The sequence below is a fragment of the Natator depressus genome, chromosome 12, assembly GCF_965152275.1.
Source record: "Natator depressus isolate rNatDep1 chromosome 12, rNatDep2.hap1, whole genome shotgun sequence".
Taxonomy (NCBI): Eukaryota; Metazoa; Chordata; order Testudines; family Cheloniidae; genus Natator; species Natator depressus.
Window position 1 is genome coordinate 38,423,119 of NC_134245.1, and position 16,980 is coordinate 38,440,098.

Sequence of the window (16,980 nt, forward strand, 5' to 3'; positions counted from 1 at the left end):
GACAGCTAGAGAAATGATTTTCAGAGTCAGACTGCCTCCCATTTGGAGCCATCTACTAGGAGGCATTTACATTGCTTGTGGGATTAATTAATTAGTTAGTCTACACAACATTTTGGAGGTGTAAAATGTTATACAAATGCTAATTGGTGTTAGGTGCTTTTAGTTATTCATCATTTATCTCTAACTATGTATGACTATCTTGCAAATAAACAACAACAATCCACCACCAAACAAACAAATGAAAAAACAAACGGCTTAATGGAATCTTGTGGTTGAAATATCAAACACTGAACATTCGTGAACATATGGGGAAAGTATGGTGGGGTTTTTTCCTCACTTGCCAGTTACAGAAATGATATTGCTCCAACTTTGATACATTTCCCCCCCACACACTTTGGGCTCAGACAAAGCATGGAAAACTTCAGGTAGAAAGGCATTTGAGAACATTATGAGAAATTGAAAAGAACGGGGTTAGAACAGAATTTGGAAATCAACCTTAAGTTGAATGGGTGCTACCCAAAGGCATTCTAGTATAGATTCAAACTTTCTATCTGTCTGAAGTACCAACAGGGCCTCCATCACACTAGTACCTAAGCACCTCACAGTCTTTAGTGTACAGCACTTATCTGAGGCAGGGAAGTGCTCTTATGCCCATTATACAGAGGGGAAACTGAGGCATAAACCAGCTAAGTGACTTGCCCAAGGCAGTCTGTGGCAAAGCAGGGCCTTGAACTTCAGTCTCCCCTGTCCCAGGCGAGTCCTTGCCCACAGGACCATCCATCCTCTCTGCTTTCCATACAATAAATACCATCAAGTGCCCCCTTTGTTCTGCGAGAGAATGTTGCTTCTTAGAGATGCATCAGAACCCAAACCTTGGATCCAAAGATCTTTGAATTTTGGATAAGTCTAAATCCAGATTCCGTGGTTGAACCAAAACCTTGGCTCCAAATACCCCTGAACTTTGGTTTGATTGGAATACTTGCCTTCTGAGCCACTTAAAACAGAAATTTACAAAGTTGGGGAGAGGTTGCCTTCATTTTCTGGGGCTCTTCTTTTCTCCGTGTTATGCCACACCACTCCCATTGTGGTAAGTGAGAGTTATGTCTGTGTCAAAGGGAGCAGAGACTCCCACCTGTATGCTAAACATTCCCAGAAGGATGTTCGGGTGCTTTAGTTGCAAATGTTGATTTAATAATGTGAAGACCAAGCCAACTCAATTGAGTCTTTAACTGTGAGGAACTTATCCCAGACATGCTGTGCAGTTAACAGTGATTCTTGTGGCTGAATGCCCACAATGCTTCTGTGCCCAAATTCTGCATTTTTATTTACTAACCTTAATATCACAGCATATAATTTATCCACGCTCCAGTGCACTGGCATAAAATAGAGATGTCAGCTCAAGCAGTGACTACACAGTCACAAAGGGGCAATTTAGAAAAGGTTCGCAGATGGAGATGCATTTCCCCATGTGAAAACTTCTTATTTACGCAGTCTGGTGTTGGATCCAAACTGGAGGTATTAGCTTCTTACCTTAGATGGACACACAATGTCACTTTCTCCTCCACGTTCGATTACACCATGATGGCTCGATTGGATGCCTTTGGGAGCATCACAAACCACCAAATGCTTCAGAAGGGGAAGAATTAGTACCCAGGTTCAGGGAACACAGGAGAGTATAGGAGTCTGGTAATGAGGTAGGGAATCTTTCATCGTTATCTTGCTGCTTTGAATCCAGCACAGGTCAGTAGAGATTGAAGAACATTGCCGTCTGATGATGGTTTGGTGGCCTGCATGAAATGAGCTGGTGGCTCTCCCTCCCAGTCCTAGCAGGCAAGGTGTCACATGGCAGCTAACTGGCAGCCTCAATAGAGAGGCCAAGGCCTGAATGAGGCCTGGAGACTGAACACATTTCCCACTCTCGAAGGAGGTTCCCCTAGCGTAGGGTCAGCAGGGGGCGAAGAGGGGGGAATACAGAGAGGATGTAACTCAGGCCCTCCCTGTGTTGTTAAATTACCTTTTTCTATTGCCAGGGGTTTTTGTTTTATTCCTCCCATTGTTTAGAAACTTAAAAGTAAAGCTCCTTTCTCTGTGGCCAGTCTTGTTCTATAGGGCAAAGAGCTTTGTGCCTATGTTGATGCAAAGCACCATGGCTTTTGTAATACCAGCCGACCCCGGTCATCGGCAGCTGGGATTGTATCTGGGACCTCTGGAGCTTAGTGCATGAGCCTCTGTTGCATGAGCTAAAAGCCACGTGGCTCTTAGCTAAGGCTGTAGCAGACTCATTAATCTCTAAGTGGTGTCAGTACATGGGACAGAGCACCACACCCGGGAGGTGTGTGGGTTACACTTTCATTTGTCGACGTGTTTGTTTATACATCACGGCTACAGCTGTTGCTAAGAAGAGTGTGAAGACCTCTGGGACCTATTGTTCCCAGTTCGATGTTGCAGACAGAGCTTGGAAGCATGCATGTTGGGGTGGGGTGGCTTCCTTTTATGATGCTCCCCAAGGGGACAAAAGTTGCTTTTCGGTAACATGGTGGTGTAATTTCTGTGTCATTTGTTGCCTTGGGACGTCACGGAGAAAGATATTGTGGCTGGATATTAAAAGGGGTGGGGGGATTTGTGCCCATATTTGAGCTTGACATCTGAAGCTATGGTGGTGAGATGGGAAGATAAAATGTCATGCTTCAGGCCAGGAGGTGATTTCCTATAGGTATCAGGAATGAAACTCTCCTGAATGTACAGCATTGTACAATTAGCTAGGGGTATTCTGAAGACATCAGGCATTGGCTACCATTGGAGACTGACCACTGCAGTAGATGCATTGGTGAACTGACCCAATACAACAAACCATGTGCTCTCACCAGTCTCCTAAACAAAGGGATCTCGCCATTTGTCCTAGCGCGAACCACCGCCTTTTCCAACAGGGATCAAAGAACTTCCCCAGGGGAGCTGCAGCAATTGCTCACCACTGGAAGTCACGTTAGGAGAGTACGGAATGTAATCTTAGCTGTTTCTAATGCAGTTATTTGGCAGCTGGAAACGAGGAGGCGCCAACACCAGATGATCTCTTGGCAGGCAACTAGCAAATACTCTATGAACCTCTATTTGGGAAGTGCTGGTCCAAAAGACATTGTGATATTGTCTCTCTCTAAGGGCATGGGGCGTGTGTGATGCTGTCCTCTATTGGCTGGCCCATGGAGAAGCTGAGAGACTTGGGTCAGCTAAAGGTGATCTTTTAGCTTAGGTAATAGAAACCGATGTGTTGTGACAATGAAGAACCAAAGTGTTAGACTGCTAGTTCCTGCTTTCCAGGGGTGTGTGGTTAATTAACTCATCGGGACTGATTCTCTATTGCCCTATACCTTGTATATTCATTTACGCCCATTTACCACTCTGATCTGATAAAAAAAAAAATTACCCATTTTTGCGCTGGTGTTCATGACCATACAAGGAGCCCAGCAGCAGCAAATCAGGCCCCTTGTGGCTGTTGTCTGTTGGATTATCACAAAATCAGCCAGGGAAGCCAAAGAGAATTCATAATCACTCTTTCACCCTTCTCTCTATACCATGGCATGGCACCGATTAGGATCTCCTGCCCCTGAACTACCTGGGCTTAGAATCACCAGGTAAGCAGCAGATTCAACCTCACCTCTCAAGGTGTTCCAGCGCGAGCAACCTCAATAGAATGATACAGTTGAACTATCTGGAGCGTGGTGTTCATCAAAGGTGCTCCTTTGGGTCTAGCTTGTCAGCCCCTGTTCTGTTTTGCTTTTCCCTGTGCTCAGTTATTGTCTCCTTGATTTAAAGCGGACAGTGTTAAGTGTTCCTGTCCTCTGGGAGCATACCAGGTAAACAGATCATTCGTTTATTTTTGTGACAATGACCCAATATTTTTTTTTACATAATGATTTTTTATTGTCAGGGTTTTGGGTTTTTGCGTGTGGACGGTTTCTTGGCCAGCGTGCTTTGCAGGTGCCCTCATTAGGGGTTAAGCCAAACACAATCTCTTAGATATTCAATATTCCTTCGTGGCTGGAACCCCCGATGGCACGTGCACTAGTGATTGAATCCAAGTACAGCTATGTAATGCTTTTCAAATGGCAGGCCCTGTAGGAGAGAGCTGCTGAACTCCTCACTAGTGAAGTGACTTCCCTGGCTTTTCACCTAGAGGAGTTGATATAAAGAACAATCCACAAGAAGGCACCATACAGAGTGACTATAGACATCAAAATGACTTCAGTACAGGTGAGCAGTGTCACTTATTGGACAGAGCACTAGACTGGGACAAAGAAAACTTGCGTTCTAGTCGCAGCTCCCCTAGTGAGCTGCTGGGTGATCTTGGGCAAGTCATATCACTGCTCTGTGCCTCAGTTATGATGCTAACCTCCTTTGTAAAGTGCTTTGAGATCTACTGATTCTCCATATACTCTATAGAAATATATATATTTAGGTATTAGTAATATACTTTACATAAGTATGAATTAATTAATATACTCTGCGTAAGCATTAATAATAATATTCTGTATCACAATGTGGGTCGTTAAGTTTTCTCTCCTATTCAAAGTCCCCCTGCAGTTTCAGTTGGATGTCACATTCTTCATCTCCTCCTCTCCCAAGCGGTTGGATAGTCTTGCTGTGCGCTGTTAAACAGCTGCCCAGCTCTACCCCAGAGAGGGCTGCGGTTGACCAGTGAGGTGACATGATTCCAGTGTAATCAATAACATAACAGAGAATCTGTACCCATTGGTTTTTAAAAGGATGCTGTCAACCCATCTAGTGAAAAATGGGCCTTATTTTTACATTGTTCTCAGGTGAAGAGGATCATCCTCCAGATTCTAAATACATAATTTTAAGACCAGAAGGGACCATTAGATCATTTTTGTCATTTTAGATCATTTTGCAGGCCATAGAATTTCATCCAGTTATTCCTGTGCTGAGCCCAGATCTCTTGTAAGTTTTATTTCACCTCTCATTATCCCAAATTTATCACAGAGTGCAGTGGGAGCAGAATTAGGCCAACACTGAGTGCTTTTGAAAATCCTACCCATTGTGTTTCACTACACACCTTGGTTTGTTTGTTTTTTAAGAAGGATGGGAGGAAGGAGGGAGCCAATTCCTCAGGGAATGGTGGAAGGGTTTCTTAAAGGATCTGCCCTACACACAGAAGTATTCCACTGAAAATGCTGGAGGAAAGGAAACAGAACGCTACCCCCACCTCTTCCCGCCCCTGCTCCACCCTGCCCCCTCTCCACCCCTTCCCCCAGACCGCCGCCCCCTGCTCTTCCAACACCCTGCCCCCATTCCACCCCTTCCCCCAAATCCCTGCCCCTGCTCTTCCCATGCCCTGCCCCTCCCATGCCCTGCCCCCATTCCACCCCTTCCCCCAAGCCCCCGCCCTGCCCTTTTCCAGCTTCCGCCTCCTCCCCTGAGTGACACCAGGAGCTGGCGGGGTGGATCGGGGTGGGCTGGGGCAGGGTCGCTCATTGCTGCCAGTGCCAGGCCCCCTGCTAACCCCGCAGGCCGCCCTGGACCCTGTGTCCCTCTAAAGTGCAGGGCCCCCCAAAGCACGGGGCCCAGGGTGGCCCCTATGGATGGGACGGCTCTGCTTGGACCCGTTCTGGGCACCACCAGAAATTATAGAAAAACCTGGCACCCATGGTCCAGGACTGAGACAAAAGCATTTGCTTAAATAGAGCAACATAACCTTTAATGAGACAATGATAATGCTAAGCAAACCAGCTCCACCTCTCTGTATGATGTGCAGGGAACTAGCTGCTGTTTAATATTAACACCCTGAGAGCTACCAAGGGTAATAAAGACTGAAGGTGATGGCATTACACGAGGGAGGAAAACCTTCCTTTTCTATTCAGTCTAAAAACCCCAAAGCTGGGGCGGGATTTTCAAAGGGTACCTCTCCTTAATGTGCCAGAGGGGGGCGCTGGAGAACCAACAGAATCATTCCTTCCTTCTCCCAGTGACTTGGGATCTAATCACACCTGTTAGAGATGGGCCCAGGCCAAAAAATTTCAGGTGCTAACTCTCCAGGGCGCTCAGTTTTGGGTTTTGGTTCAGGCTTTCTCTCTAAAACCCATGACTCTTGTGTGACAATCTGTTCTCAAGGCAATGCTAGTGCTGCTCTACAAGGATTCTCTCCAGGCATTTTCACCACTTAGGGTTAAGAGGGAAAAATTGAACCCCCCCCCCCCCCCCCGAATGCTTTTGGCAGAAAACCCATGCACCTTACATGCATCTTATTTGGGCTGATCACCGGTGCCTGTTGTTACTGTGTTTGCTTCCAGATTCCTTTCTCTTTCCAAAGGGGTCATTAACTGGTTCTTTTGCCTGGTCCAGGAATCCATCCAGCTTCATCAGTGTGGAGTAATAGGTAGGTAGGGAAGGGACAAGGCTATGTGTGGGACTGCAGGCTGTCAAATGAGTCAGAAAAGGTATCTTACAATTTTAGGTGGAATCAATTGACCTGATTTTGCTTTTTATTTAATATATTTAGAGGGGGGGAAACAGCTTACCTCAAATTTTTGTTAATTTTTGTAGCTCTCATTTCTATAGGGCAGATTTTAAATAGCCCCAACTATTTAAAAAAGAAATTGTACATCGACTAAAAGCCGCATGGTGTTGTGAGTTCCCATAGGTGGCAGACCAGGATGGCTGTACAGCTCCCTAACTCTATTAGTTACCTATGGAGATGCCTTTCCAGTGTTTTGCCTCGTGGGGTGAGTGGCTTATTTAAGCATCCTGCATTCAGAAATGAGGAGCGTTTGCAGCCCTGAACTCCCTTCCCCCAGTGCTCTCTGGGACAATCTCTCGCTGGTAAATTTCCTACTCAGCAGGGCTCATTTGTGCTGTAAACTAATTAGGCAAGTGGTCAAATATCACAAAAACCTTTCCTCCCATTAGAGACCAATAACTTTCCAGAGTGGGCGTCGAAATGCCTCATTAACAATGAACGGGGGGGCCTAAGATTAGTGGAGGCCTGCTCCCCAGGATCTGTGCTAGAAAAACAAAACGTCATCTCAACAATGCAGGAGGTTCTAACCCTAATCTGCTCCGTTGCTAATGTTTTAAGTGCCCATTAGCTAATCCTGAATTATGCCTGTCTGGATTGTGTCTATGTCTGGGACATTGACATGGCAAGAATCGTTTTTGTTTGAAAAGGAAAGGAGGAGTTCTGAGGTTACAGTGAGTGGAGGAGCCTATCCATCTTCCATCAACCTCATACCACCAGTCCCGCAGGCTCCCTTCCATCCTTCCCTCTTACTTCTCCCTTGCCCCCTTCTCCTTCCTCCCCTTCTTTCAGGCCCTCCCTGCATTTTTCTTTCCATTTAGCTCTGTTCCGGTCTAGAGGGGTTCTTATACTGCCCTCATCACCACAGTATGAAAGCGCCTTGCAGCAGTGCCTTATGCAAGGTGACTAGCATCTGTGGCACAGGGGTTCATCCTCTCTCATCTCCTGCCTTAGAGAGAATTGTGGGTGCAGTGGAGATTTCGCTTTGGTAGGGTTGGGGTTTTGGTTTGTTTTAAACATTCATGCTTCTGCTGTGTGTGTGTTGGCGAAGGCAGGTCGGAGAAATACGCCTGGTGGGCAGGTCCTTAGATAATCCCCTCCCAACGCTCTATGCCTGAAAAAAGATATGGTGGGATTTGCATAACATTTGCAAGCCCTCACTTGGCTTGTTTGTTATATCTCACCCCCCATCCCCTTTGTCTTGTCTATTGAGATAGAAGGCCCCTGTCCCGGAGAGCTTACAATTGCTTGGTTTGTACAGTGCTTAGCACAATGGGTGCTCATTCTCAGCTGGGCCCCCAACACGACTGTAATACAAATAATAATTGTGGAGACTGACATCATTCTGCGACACCGGCTCTGCAGAAGCCCAAGACCTGAACCTGGACTCAGTGCCCTTTCCACACTGGTTTATGTAAGCGGGGTAATGTGAGTGGAATGGATATGCTTAAGCCTGGGTACAGGAGCGCTAAAATTCACACACCCTTTGCCTGACCCATAATGCCTCTGTGTAGGATTCCTGCAGATTTGGACGGAAGCCAGAATCGGGGTAGGCAGTTTTTTGCCCCATGACGTCCATTCTGTCTGCAGCTTTCCAGGGATCTGTCTCTCACAGGGTTCATCTATGGTCTGCATCGTTGGAAGATGTGGGTGCCGCCCATGAGTTAAGACACGTGCGTAGGCATAGCAAAAACCAGAGTTTGGCTCCCAGTTTCATGTTCCTTTTCAGATTGTTAAAGCAGGGTAGAAACTGGGAACCAGGCTCTGGCCTCGGGTTCTCACAGCCATGTCACAAAAGAGTGCCACTAGCCAGAGAATCAGAAATGCCAATTGGAATCAGAGACAAGCTGGGTGAGGTGATATCTTTTATTGGACACGCTTACGAGCTACACTGAGCTCTTCTTCAGGTCGAGCTCTCTGTAGCTGGAAACCTTTTCTCTCTTCCCGGCAGAAGTTGGTCCAATAAAAGCTATTACCTCACCCACCCTGTCTCTCTAATATCCTGGGACTGACATGGCTACATGCAACGGTTGGAGTCAAAGACCTAATTCTATCTGGGGGACAACTCCAGCAGTATACGCCGCACACGACGGCCATTTACTTTTTGGGGCCAGATTTTCAATACAATGAGCTGTTTAGTGAAAATGAGTTCCTGAGTCATCTACTTATCTTGTCGATTCCCCACCTAACCCCAGAATCCTGTGCTTGCTACATGAAGATATTGCAAGCCGGTTTGGGGATTTTGATCAATGATGCATTAATTTATATGCTAGACACACTTGGACCCTGGCATGATGCAACATCTAGCCGGGGGAGGCGGGTGATTAACCTAAGGTTTTCTCTAATGCCGTCCTAGCCAATCGCTGACACACTGTTTAAACCAATCAGAAATGCATGATTTACAAATCAGGCAGAGGTAAAGCGATAGTTCTTCTGCCTAGACTTGCCTAGTTAAATACACTTGCCAGCCAAATCACAGAGGCAGAATGCACACACTGCATTCTTTGGATGCCGTCCAAATTGACATGTATGAAAAAGAGACATTATTTACTGCCTAGCCAATAGAGGGTGTGTTTGCTCAGAATCAATATGTCACCTGGATGACTTTTTTGCCTTAAGGAACAAAGCAGAGCAAATGGCAAATTCCTCAAGAAAAGTGGCTTTTTTGGAGGGGTGGGGGCACGTTTCAGATTGCCAGCTGCAGCAACTTCCAGATGTGAGATGATGAGTGACTTATCAGATCTGCAGCCCCTCCCGTTTCAAGGTCTTTAAATGTTATGCTCCTGCTCTACAGTCCATCCCAGAAGGCTAGTTAACACCTCTGCACAGATGTGGCTGGGTGCTGATGGTCCCTGATTCATTTGCTTTCAAAGCAAAAACTCACTCACGGCTGTCTGAAAAATCAGGGAAAGGTTTTTTACATGTAATAATAATGTTAAATGGACCAAAAAACCCACCCCCTATAATGGACTTTCTGAACCTTTGCTGATTTAACAAACAAATTGATTCAGCCTGTAGTGTGAAATGATCCTTTCAAGGGTTTTAGAGCACAGCCACGTGAAGTAACAGGAGAGTTTGCTGCAGAATTTAGGTTAACAACCCAGCGATTTGGAGGAGAGAGAAATAGGATGCTCTCCAAGTCGATATGGACGGGTAAATTCATTCAGGATAAGACCTCTTCCCACCTACTTTTCAGTACCATTCCTCACCCTCATGAAAGAGTCTGAAATGTTCCTTTGACTTGTTGACTGTTGTTTGTTTTTACCGTGTCTTAACTCTGCTTTTTCTGGTCATATTGGGACTGGCAGAGCTGCACCAGCACTGCTGAGATTTTTCTTGATTGTTTTCTTTCTCCTCTCCTTTCTAGTCTCACCTTCCCTTCTTGTGTTTGGCTCTTCAGCTCATCTTGGTTGGAAAGCTTTAGGGAGGAGGTGAGTCTTGAATTGGGCTCAGGTTTTGGGCATGCTGGATTCCCTCTGGTATGGCTTCCATCATTTAGAGCGCTCTACCGAGGACTTTCTGACCTCCAGCATTTGAAAGTTTTACCCAGGGCACCATTGCTGTCATGGTGGTAATTCCAGTCTGACCATTGGCACGGAATTTCCAGAATAAGGATTTCCTGCCCCACAGACCCTTTATCACATGGGTATCCCCAACAAAAGCAACTGGACTCACTTGCACGAAAAAGGAATTCTGACTCATGCAAGTAGCCGCATGATCTTCATGGTGATAGTATTCAGGTTTGGACCTTAACGTCACAGACCGACGAGGTCTGGATAAGCTTCAGGTGCTTATCTAAAACACACCAAGATCCAAACCCTCTGCAGTTCACTCAGCACTAGGGATTATCTCTCAAAATCCAGGTTGCTAAGAAACTCTGCTCCTTCCTCCCCGTGAGGATCTAGCCACAGTGATTAGTGTGTCCATCAGCCTGGATTGCTGAAGCTCCTTGAACGTGGGTGCAATGCAGAGGCTTGTGGAGACTCCAGCTGCCTGCCTCAGCAGGATGAAGTGCCAAGAGCACATCTGCCTTGTGCTCTGCTCTCTCTCCACTGGCATCCAGACTCTTCAAAGTCCAAAGCCTTGGTCTAGATCTTCAAAGTCACTAACCTGGCTACACCAGTGACTGCATCTGTGACCTTCCATGTCAGCTTGACTACGGAAGTTCAAAAGCTCTTTGAGATGATGAAACTTAAAGCTCCAGATGAAATGCATAAAAAGCTCCATCAGTTATGGAATGAACTTTCCAAGGAGGTCCAGGTAAAGAGTCTAACCACTTTCAAGCAGTATGGCAAAACCCTGATATTTGACCAAGCACTCCCATCATAACTGGTGTGATGATTTTGTCTATCTGTAAAAAACATGTGTGTGGGTGTGAAATATAATACAATTCTTCAAACATAGCTTCTCTATCTAGGGAGGCGAGAGCAGCAAAAAATGCCGGGCAGATTTAACCTATCTAGGAAGCACTGCGATACTAGGCAATGTGTATTAAGAAATCCCTGTAATAAATAAAGAGCTAGATTAGAGATGGGAGAAAGCTGCACAATTCAGGCCTGGATCTGATCTTCTCTGCAGTTCCTGGGTTTTGGGTCAGTCCATTAAAAATATTGGCTCCAGCTGCCCTGTTCAGATCCAGATCAAACTTCCCCAGAGTTATGCAGGATTAGGAGCCATGATTTGGGCTCAGGCCCATCTTTAGTCTTCATTAATAACTTCCATATAAAATCTATTCTGTTTACGAGACACAACAAGATTTTTCTAATTTCCCAGAACCGCCAGCTCAACATAATCTGTGAAAGTCCAGCTGTTTGTGATGCTTCGAATCTCTTCTCCAGCACCAGCAATAAAAATTCTGGAATTTGAAGTTGGCTAGTATATTTTGTGGGTGGTGTGTGAAGCAGAACATAATCCAGGTTTCCTCTTCTGCAGTTCTATTGGCTTCTGACAGTAGCAAACACTTTTTGGGTTGGTAAACTGTAAGCAGATGATTCAGGAGACATGCAGGCAACAGCCATGGACAACAGTAATAAAATAAAGGGCTATTTTTTCTGACCATATCCATACTTTAAAGGAACACTGTCCAAGTTAACAGGCTTCAAATCTTTCCCCCCACCTCCCAAAATATCTTATTTGACAGACCTCTTCCTCTTACACGTTGCATTTCTCCAGAACCGTTCACGCCAAGATTCTAAACTGCTTTGCAAAGCCAGGTAACATAACCAGTCAGTTTTTTTCCCCTTGATAAAAATGAGGGTTTGATGACAAGATTTTCCCCTGAAAAACAAATTCTGTCCAATTTTTTTCATGTTTTAACTAAATTTCTAAACAATTTTTTAACTGGAACTTTCAAATTATTTTGTTTCAGAATGCTGGGGAAACTCTCAATGTTTTGAAAAAAAAAACTTCGCTTCTATTTTTCACTGCAAAAAGAGGGGAAACCGGTTTTAAATAAAAGGGAGTGAGAAAGATTCTTTGTTTTCTCCGGCTCTTCCACTCCTTTTTCCAGTGGCGGGGATAGGGGGAGGGAGGAATTTAAAAAAAGGAGAGAGAGAGAGAGAGACTTTCCCCACCAAAACAAAACAAAATTTGAAATGAAATTTCATTTTCAGATTTTTAACCAAAATATGTCATGAAAAGTCCAAAACAAAATGAAAACGTCCCCTCCCAAAATGTTCATTCAGCAGAACAGTCCTTTTTCACCCAACTCTAGTAAGGCAGCATCCTCTTTATAGACTGTCATTGCTGGCCAGAGAGAGTCACACACCCAACCAGTGGCACTCGAAGGCATATGTTCCTGATCAGTGCCCTGTCCACTGGACCAGGAGCTTCTCAGCCATCTCTATGATGTAGAGTTGCCACCTGTCCCGTTTTCGGCTTGTGTGTCCAGGTGCCATTTAACAATCCTGAATGTCCAGGTTTTTTTAATCTGGGGTGGGGGGGGGGGAAGAGGTGGGGAAGGGGCAGGGCCTGGGGAAGAGATGGAGCGGGGACAGGACCTTGGGGGAAGAGGCAGCGCAGAGGGTGGGGCCTCAGAGGTCTGGTTACCAGCCATTAGAAAGGTGGCAACTCTACCACTATGGGTGTGGGGCAGAGTGCTGAGAGCCAGTAGCTGATCACTTCCTTAAGGATTAATTAGCTCCTCCTGGAAATGCCTGATGGAGAAGAGTACTTAACTGCCTAAGCAGTTGATGGGGTTGATGAGCTGAGGAGCTGGTTACCAGCTGTGGAAGCTAGTTAAAAGCACAGGAAGGCAGTGCAAGGGGGGGCGGGGTGGATATTGAGTCTCATGGAGCCAGGAGAAAGAAAGGTCTTAGGGTGTGAGGATCCTTCCTTTGAGGAAAGGGCTGAGGGTTAGGACAAGCTGTTGCATGGGATTGTGATGGTGGTTTGGTGAAGGTAATAAATAGAACTCGCAGAGGTGATAACCACTGTAAAGGTATCCAACGCTGTTAATGAGGGATCTCAGGCCAGGAGAGAAGCCTGTCTTGTCCAGGCTGTGCTCTTAAAATCCCAGCTGTTAGGATGTACAGTGCAGATAGAACAGAGATTCCAAGGCCAGAAGGGACCACTGGGGTCATCGTGTCTGACCTCCTGGATAGCACAGGCCAGAAAACGGCCCCAAAATAATTGCGAGGGCATCAGCTTCTGGTGCCCTGTGTATGGATTGTAATGTTGTTTTCCTGTTGCGCATGCTCAGCATGGGCTAGTTGAGTCTAGGATCCTGAGCAGATTCAGACTGAGCTGAGTGCACTTGCGGTTGAGCTTGCTTTTTTCTTCAGTGCCCCTTGTCCTCCTGCATGCTTACCTATCATGATGTGTTCCCCTTGGGCCACCGCCTCATCCCTTCCTCCCTGCCAACTAAATGCCAGATTCCGTCCCTATCCCCCTGTAAAGCTGCTTGTTCTAAGGGGTAGGTTTATACATGTCCAACTTGCTTCATCTTGGGATCATTCCTTAGCATCTGTTACTTTTAGGATTTCCTTGAGTCTTCTGCATGTTTTGAGCTTGTTCAGTGCATGGAACCTCTACTGAGGTTGATGGGACTGCAGTGTGGCTATGGGATGGGACTACGTAGAGTGGCTGCAGGATCAGGCACTAAACATGCCACTGGAATCTGCATACTGCACTCCTGTCAGGAAGGGGCTGGGAGACAAGCAACACTCGGTTAGATTTACAGTTTGGCCACACGTGCTGCTGGTTGTGGCTTACAATAATGATTAACGTCACTGCCACAAGATACATTGGCTCTCCACAGTATGTGTCTCAGCTCTAAATCAAAAGGGCTGGAAAGGAGCTGATACAAGATGTCACAGCTTCATTCTGTCTTACACTGGAGCTGAATTCACAGCTGGTACTTAGGAAGTTCTCCCAGCCCCAGGTGCTCACAGTGATCCATCCAACCTTGATTTTACCCATGCTGATGAATCCTTGGTTGAGGCTCTTGGTTACGCCATGGCTGTTTTTTGGAGAAGTATAAAAGCAAATGGGAAGGGAATGATTTTACCCAGGTAGCTCTGTCCTGCAGACCATGCTGTTACAAGGAGTGGGAAAGCAGTGCTTATAAGTACTGTAAGAGGCAGAGTATCTGCATTATAGGCTCATTTACATCACTTTAGTGCTGACGGAAGGTACCTCACTGAGTTAACACCCCTGGAAGCTTGTTCTTTGTTGTTAGCAAGGGCAGCTGCAGGGCAAATTTTTGCTCTTCCAAGTTTTGTAGAGAGTTTCACACCCGCTTAGTCTGATTTAGTACTACACACAATGTAAAATGTGTGTAGATCACATTTTCCTGTTATATGAGTGAAAACCTGGAGTGACTCCATTTGATTCATGGTACAGATGTGTGTGAAATAAGCACATGCATGCATCTTGGGCCCCTCCCGCTATCCCTACCAGCTCAGAGGTGTCAGTAGAGTTGATCTGGTTTTACATTGGTGTAACAGAAAAGAATTTGGCCCCGGGATTTTACAATCGCTTTACAAGATATACCCAATCTCTCAATTCACTTGTCAGGAGAAATGTCTGTAACAGTAGGGCTTTATATTGTTGTGTAAACCACAGACCAAAATTTTGGTTTTTGTAGGGGGGAATTTTTTCAAAAATAAAAACCTAACAAATAGAAAAGACTTAACGAACAGGACAAAAAGAAAACCCAACAGATTCTGGAGATGCCTTACAATGTGCTTCTGTCCTGCTGGAAGCCTGGGTTTCAGGACCTGATCCTGCACCATTGCAATCAGTGGGAGTTTTGCCATCGAGTTCAGTGGGTGCAGAATCGTGCCCTCAGTAGCTCTGAGGTGGTGAACGACAACCGGGAATCAAAACTGACTGAAACCAACAGCGAAGCCGTCTGGTCCAGTTTCACTGCCCAAGCTGGGTGAAAGGCTGAAAGTGAACAGACACCACAAAGGAAGCACGAAGTCAGTTAAACTTGTAAAGTTCTTTCATTCTGAGATGTTATTAGTAACACAAGGAAGGGGAAATATAACCTGTTGCCAAATTCGGTCAGTTCTAAAGGTACAATAATGGCCCTCGGGTATTTTTTTAACTCAGCAGTATCCCTTTAATTTGGACGGTTGATGAGATTACTCTATCTGTTGCCATCTTTGCTCCTGATGTGCTGCCCTTTGGAGGAGGTGGAGGCTGGTGTTTACTGAAGCAGCTGCTTGTTGGCAGAGGAATCTTATTAGTGTGTCTATGCTTGAGGAAAAGACTGTTTATTTTCCCAACATTAATAGTGATCCGGTAGGAGGCACGGGAGGGGAGCTATCCACTGGCTTTTATTAAATCCAACTTTGTGTAAAATACTAATCATTTTGTAATCAATCCTGAGCCTGGTGTTGGAATTGAGCAGTTCCCCCAGCATTCTGCAAAGCTGTCTATGCTGTGTCTGTTAGATCATTCGGATAAGGGGAATTTAGATGCCAATGCGAATATCCAGTTGTTGGACGTTCCTTTATTTTTCATACCAGTAATTCTTCAATGACTTCATTCCACGGACTGTGACACTAGAGGGAGATTCTCTCAAGGAACTTTTGTTCTTATTCTGTGGGCCACCAAGAAGATCTCTGTGGTGCACTGGTACTCTATGGGGGTTGCAATTTGAGAGTCACTGTATTATATAAAAAGGATAAATTCTTCTCCTGTATCCTAGGGTAAATGCTGGGTAAGTCTTCTGAAGTCAGTGGAGTAACTGCATTTACACTCAGGCAATTGAGAGCAAAAATTGGCTCAGAAGTGGGTCCAAGCCATCCAGTTTGGATCCAGGTTCAGATTTCCAACACTCTAAAGTTCCATAATGAGGTTTTTATTCACGCCCTCATAAGGGCAGAGGCCACTTGCAAAATTGGAATTTGTGTTTGGGTTTGGATTTTGAAATTTCCCTCCTTCTCATAATTCCATGGTGCTCTGACCTGGTATTTTAGTTCAGGCCAGTCTCAGATTAGAGAGTAATAAACTAATATGTCTGTTCAGGTAATTGCATGAGCTGTTGTCTCACATACAAATGGATCAAACATAGTGCTGGAAGAACTGAGGATCCGGGGGGTCATTTCAGAGCAGCACCCAAATCTTTGCACGTGGAGTTGTTTGAACATCAGAGGTTTTGGTTTGCCATGAGGTACTGTTCTTGTGGGTTTCCACCCCAAGTTTCATTGAAGTTTCCAGTTCAATTGAACCCAAATACTTGACCCACACGAAACAAACCCTTGCTTTTCATGGTTTTAGCAGGAAACCGTATAATCCTCTCCTGTACCCCTGGAGAACAGGATGGGATTCATAGGAAATGTGGCCCAGGTTTGCTTGAAAGATTCATGGTCATCAGCAAAGTTCCTAGAACAATAGTTCATGTGAACAATTCTCCATAATCAAGTTCCCTAAGCAAGTGACGCTGTTCGGTTTCAGAGTAGCAGCCGTGTTAGTCTGTATCTGCAAAAAGAAAAGGAGGACTTGTGGCACCTTAGAGACTAACAAATTTATTTGAGCATAAACTTTCGTGAGCTACAGCTCACTTCATCGGATACTGCATGCATCTGATGAAGTGAGCTGTAGCTCACGAAAGCTTATGATCAAATAAATTTGTTAGTCTCTAAGGTGCCACAAGTCCTCCTTTTCTTTTTACTGTTGAGTTTGTTACAAAGGTTGGCCTAGAACCGGTTCTGGACCCTGATGCTCAGATCTGGATAGAACTCCTACAAAATGCAAAGTAGCTTGGATCCGAGGTTCTGGTTAAACCTGTTATAGAACTAGGGACCAAGGGCTAAGTCTGAATATGAACTTGAAACACTGGAATGCGTTACCTAGGGAGGTGGTAGAATCTCCTTCCTTAGAAGTTTTTAAGGTCAGGCTTGACAAAGCCCTGGCTGGGATGATTTAATTGGGTATCGGTCCTGCTTTGAGCAGGGGGTTGGACTAGATGACCTCCTGAGGTCCCTTCCAACCCTGATATTCTA